Below are 6277 nucleotides of genomic sequence, written 5' to 3' on the forward strand. Positions count from 1 at the left end.
TTCCCTTCACTCCCAAACAGCAGTACCCTGCCCCCCACCCCTTACTGGTGCCCATCACTCCTGACCCAAATCCCCCTGGCACTGCCAGTGCCCTGCACACCCAACCCATAGTCGTCTGACCTGTCCCTGGGCCCACAATTCCTGATCCACAGCCCCTTCCCCTCTGCCAGCCCTGCCAGTGCCCCTCACTCTGTGACAGCAGGAAACCCGGACATTTGCTCTTTTTTTAAAAACCCACCCAGATGCAAAGCAGGGGTCCAAAAAAGAGGACATATCTGGGAAAACCCAAATGTATGATAACCCTACTTTTGGTGAATCTATGCTGGCTTCCTGAGCACCTTGCTCTCCTCCAAGTGCTTTGCAACAGATTCCTTGAGGAGCTGCTCCATGATCTTCCCTGATAAAATCCTTACAGCTTTGTAGAAATGTAGCTGCAGAAGAGCCCTGTGTTTGCAGAGCTTAGCTTCTGCCTGTGGGTTCAAAGAGTCCTTCAGGACTGTGAACTGAAACCCCACTTCTGTCATACTAAGGAGCTGCAATCCTGGAGGTTGGTTTATGGAAATATAGGGTTATACCCAAGTATCTGTTATACATACTATGTAACAAAGATGCACAGAATTTTTTTTTTCCAAATTCATGCATAAGTCATACAACACTGTCTTTTTAGAGCTCTTTGCCAAGATGTCAAGTTGGCTTCAGTGGCTTTGAGCTGGCAATAGACATTGGATTTTTCCTGGATAAGTTATGCCTGTTTTTGTCCCGGAACAAAAATATCCTGGAATTTGCATGTACACACATTGCCTTTCTAATCAGCGTTTAGTGAGCAGTTGAATGTAGCGCCACTTTTCTGCCTTTGATTAAATGATGTAATCCTTGGACAACTGTACGGATGTACTTTTCAATACCCAGGATGCCTCTTTTCTGGGAAATGTTTTTAGGATTTATTCTGGGGCAATGGGCATGGACGTTTGTACAATTGCATTTTTGAACCCAGGATAAAATGGTTTATGTTTTATTCCAGGATAAACACAATGTCTTTTTGCAGCCAATCTGGTTTAACCAGTCCAAATCTCCTAAAATCAAGTGCCCTTATACTGTAGTAGTGCTGCTTCTGTAGCCAAGATAATCCAGAAAAGAAACAAGATTTGTGAGGTAAGGCAATATTTTGCAATGATCTCACTTGTGCAGTTAATAATGGCCTACTACCCTTTTCAAATGGTCAAATCCATTAACACAATTAGGCTACACAAAGGCAGTTCTAATTTGTATTTATCGTGGACAGTGACTGCTTGTTTCCCAGACAGGATGAAGGGTGCGTAAAACCCAAGTTTGTCTTCTTTTTCTCCCTATTCCTGCCTCAGTTCAAGTTGGTCAAATAAAAGATATTTCCTCACTTCCAACTTAATGTCTCTGAGAACATTCATACTTTCATCAGGTTCCTCCTCCACATCATCTTGTTGAAAATATGACACATGATCCAATGTATCTACAGCTGAATGAGAACTTTAAACATCGCTAAAAATTTACATCAATAACAGTCATAGCAAAAGTAAATGAAAGATGTTCTCAGAGCCCTACAAAAGCCAGATATATTTCCTAATGTCCACACATTTCGGTTTCTTTTCAACTGAAAAATTATACCATCATTATTTTTTACACAGAGACTTTCCTGTGACTAATAACATAATTATTCATAATGTTTAATTCCACGGGGACACATTTATAGAGAAATGTCTAAGTGCTTTATTTCCAATTTATAGTACTTTAAAGGTGCAAAGCTAGACTAAATACTATTTTTACAGAGTCTATCAACTTCTTGATTTCTCAGCATGACCTACTGCCCTTTTGAATCCACTTCTACTGATACTCATCCAGCTGGTGAACACGTCATAAAGTCAGTGCTGTGAGATTCAGCGGCTCACGTGACACCTTGCTAGATGCTGTATCATGGATTACTGAGATATTATTTTTTAAAGGAAAAATAAAACTGTAAAATCTGGTCTAAGAGCCATATAATGTGTAAGTGCGCAACAATCTAAAGGATGCAAAGCAAACAAAGTCTTAGAAATGTAAGCTTTTGTTGGATGAATCTCCAATACAGAATTTAATACTGTCTGATTAGGTGTCAACTGAGGTATCAATGAAGTAGAAAACAGGACACAGCTGATAAAACAATGAAGTTAAAGATAAGGCAACTTTGTTGCACAAGCCAGACATTTCCATATGAATTGTTTCAGGGCAGTAGTTTTCATATTGTAAACTTCAGGGTCTTGGAAAGGTAACCAGGACAAGTTTCCTGCAGCCAATGCATGCTGCTTTGTTTTGTAAAACATACAGGATTTTATTTTGTCCTATGCAAATAAAACCTCTACTGCAATTTATACAATGTACTTCTGAATATTCCAGGAATTATAAAACAGTTCCGTACATTTAAGGTTTACAACTCAACATACTGGCTAAAATCAAAGACAATGGGATCTGATTTGCTGTCTTTATTCAGGCAAGCACTTCCATTGACATCAATGAGAGTTTTTAGCCAACTAATGAATCCAGGATTGATTATTATTAAGCTCTCTTTCCTCAAACACCTTGAACCTTTGCTCTTTATGCCAGCAGAGAATATGGCCCCTGTTCCCATGTTGGGTTATGTCTACACTGCCCTTGGGAAGTGTGATCACAGTACAAGAAAGAGGTAGTTAGTTGTCTTTGAAGACAGGCAGAAGGCTGAGTATATCTAACTAAATCAGACATGCATATAGCATACACTTTCATAAGCTTCATACAGCATCTGCTGATGTAAGCCTGCTCGATACAAAAGTTTATGCTACATGCAGCTCTAATTTAGTTGGTCTTTAAGGTGCAAATCTGCCCTACTTTCCACAGTACAAGAAAACATACTCAATTTAGCAGTACGGTTGGACTGTTGTTGTAGTTGTGATGGCTCAGGAACTGTAAAAGAGGCAAGGATTTTTTGTGATATCTTTTTTTGGACTAACTGTATAGTTGGAAGAGCTATGAGAAACTTTTGGTTATCAGGGGCCCTTTTGCATGTGCCCTGATGCGTTCTGATTAGAACACATTGGAGCAGACTCGATTAATTGAGTCTCCCAGAGCGGTCCAATGAGAACATTGCAGCATACTGCGCTGTCTTGTGTATTCAGCATGGCTGTGGGGGTGCTTTAAATAAAGCTTGTCAAACAAGCTTTAGTTAAAGCACCCTGTCACCATTTTGAAATGCGAGACACTGAATACATGAGACATTATGGGTGTTTTAATTAGAGTCACCCCCCTCCTCCACCCTGTGTATAGGCACCCCAGGTGCTCTTCCTCAGATCTAAGAATACAGGCTGAGTTAAATAACACAGAAAACTCTCCATGTAAATGTAGAAATCTGTGTGGAATGATGGACGAGGGCTGTCAGCTAGGAATAAAGAGGTGTTATGGGGAGCTGTTATAAGAGAAAAGGTATCAAAAAAATACCTGTGCCTCAGTTAAGCAGTAAATTACTAAATTAAGCTCAGGTAACAGCAGCAGCAAAGATGTAGTAACACAGGCTTCAGCATGGACTTCACTAGTCCCTGCGTAAGTAGCCAGAGTCCTTGTTACACTTGCGGAGCTTAAGTTAAAGTTCATCCTGAAGGCTCTGTTATTGCTATTGCTATTCAGGCTCTCTAGACTAAAGCTCTGAGCTATGCTATGCATGCTGCAGCCATTCCTTTGGTTCCTGTGCAAACATACTGTATGTCAGCATAAACATTAAACACAGACTTTTCATTATCATCTAGCAGTGGATTAATTAAAACAAAAACCCACTCTGTTTTTCTGTCAGAAATTCATGATTCTGAATCTTCTCCCTGCCAAAATATATCTTCTTTTTCTTCTAGCATGGTGGCCAAATGAATTAACTTTGTCCATTTACCCATGGCTTTCAGAAGTAACCTCCCTTAGCCCTCCTCTGGTCTCAAAGGGACAAAACACCAGTATCTGGACAAAGAATATGGGGAAGCTGAAATTTTTAATGGCATTTCTTGTCCTGATTTCCTAAATTTTTAGTAGTTACAGCAAACCAGAACATCTGATGCTAGTACTAAAGACCATTACAATTCATTTCAATAAATGATACTGATACAACAAATCTACTCCATCAAATTACAGGGGAAAAATACCTGACTCTGGAATGGTATAAAAGAGAAAGTCCTCTCCTAGGACCATAACCTTGTCATGGTGGACAGGCATATGTGTTCCAACGACCCTCAGAGCTGTGTCATCTGGAGTCTTGTACTCCTGGTAGGGTCTCCCCTGGTGAACTGGTTTGAAGTGAGGTCCCAGACTAAGCATGGTCCAAACTCCTGAACACCCCAACAGAAGAACAAGCAGACTCGAGGACCTGCTGGTAAAGGTGGATAATGGCTGCAGCAGAATGGAGGTCTCCAGTTGTCTTGGACATCATTGCCACTGGGTTCAGGCCTCCTTCTTGTCAAGTTCCTGTGACTGTCGCTTGCGCACTGGCTTCCCCACCTTAAAAGATGTCATGTGCAGGCCTCTTCCAGGAATGTTAACATCTCCCACAAACCGTGTCCTACAGTGACAGATGAGTGGCGGTAGGGACAGGAACAGTGATCTCTAGGCATCCCTAGTCACAAATCTGTACATAGACAGTGGTCATGTGATGGTCATTTTGCACTTACTAGGAAGTACAATTCAGCAGCTGTGTCCATGACTGAGCAGTCTTCTTTAGGATCCTCTCTTGGTCATGTGATGGTCATTTTGCACTTACTAAGAAGTACAATTCAGCAGCTGTGTCTATGACTGAGCAGTCTTCTTTAGGATCCTCTCTGCTCACCCTGAATGGGGAAGGAGCAGAGAGGAGCCCAAGAAGGGTGGCTGTGCCCTGTCTCAATCCCCACCCCCTCCCCCCTGGATGGATGGCTACATCCAGTGGGATCACTACCTACGGCCAAAACCAACAAAATAAAGTACTGAAATGCACCACATGGATCATCTGCACTCTCATGGATTCCCTGAACAGTGAGTGTCCTGAAAGAAGAACCACCATAGTAGCTAGAGAGCTTGCAAGATATGACATCAATATGCTGCCTTATGTGAGACCTGCGCTTGCAAGATACGACATCAATATGCTGCCTTATGTGAGACCTGCTGGGCAGATGAAGGCCAGCTGAAAGAAGGAGGAGGTGGCTATACCTTTTTTTGAAAATGAACGTCACCTGAAAAAAGGCCTGTTCATGGGGTTGGCTTTGCCATCAAGGACAAGATTGTCAGTCAGCTTTCAGAACTCCTTGTGGGCATTAACAAACATGTTATGACTCTCTGCCCAAAGCTCAATAACGATCAGTGTGCTATAGTCATCAGTCCATACACCCCCACTCTTGATGATGAAGAAGTCAACAAGGAACAGTTGTATTGCACTCTTTACATAGTCCTGACTGCCACTGCCAAGGAAGACAAGCTCATCCTCATGGGTGACTTCAACGCAAGAGTTGGATAACACATGAACTCTGGAGCAGCACCATTGGGAAAGAGGGGTGGGGAAAGTCAATTCCAATGGTATCCTCCTCCCCAGCACATGTGCAGAGTATGACTTGCTTATCACAAATACTATCTTCAGACACAGTGACAAATATAAGATCACTTGGAAACTCCCACGCTCCAACCACTGGCACCTTCTTGACTTTGTTATTGTCAGAGCCTGTGATCATACTGATGTCTGTATCACCTGAATCCTGAAAGGCACAAATGACTGTTGGATGGAGCACCATTTAGTCAGATCAATCATGGACATGCAGCTTGCTCCATAACACCGTAAACAACCGAAAGGAATGCGGAAAAGATTTAACATCAAGGCACTCCAAGACCAAGCTAGATGCCAGGCTCCTTAGCAATGCCTTACTGAGAGGCAAAGTGAACAAAACTCTGGCTTGGATCTACTGATGCATCTCGAGCAAGAGACAGGATGTCATCCTCCCACTATACTCAGCCTTGGTGAGGCCGCAGGTGGAGTACTGCATCCAATTCTGGGCTTCACAATTTAGGAAGGACGTGGAGAAGCTTAAAAGAGTCCAGAGGAGAGCCACGTGCATGATCAGAGGGCAAGAGAACAGGCCTTATGAAGACAGGCTGAGAGCTATGGGACTCTTCAGCCTGGAGAAGCACAGACTCAGAGGGGACTTGGGGGCAGCCTATAAGTACGGAAGAGGTGTGCATCAAGATCTGGGGGAACACCTGTTCACCAGAGCACCCCAGGGGATGACAAGGTCCA

Source organism: Alligator sinensis, unplaced genomic scaffold (genome assembly GCF_000455745.1).
Source record: "Alligator sinensis unplaced genomic scaffold, ASM45574v1 scaffold85_1, whole genome shotgun sequence".
In the NCBI taxonomy this organism is placed as follows: Eukaryota; Metazoa; Chordata; order Crocodylia; family Alligatoridae; genus Alligator; species Alligator sinensis.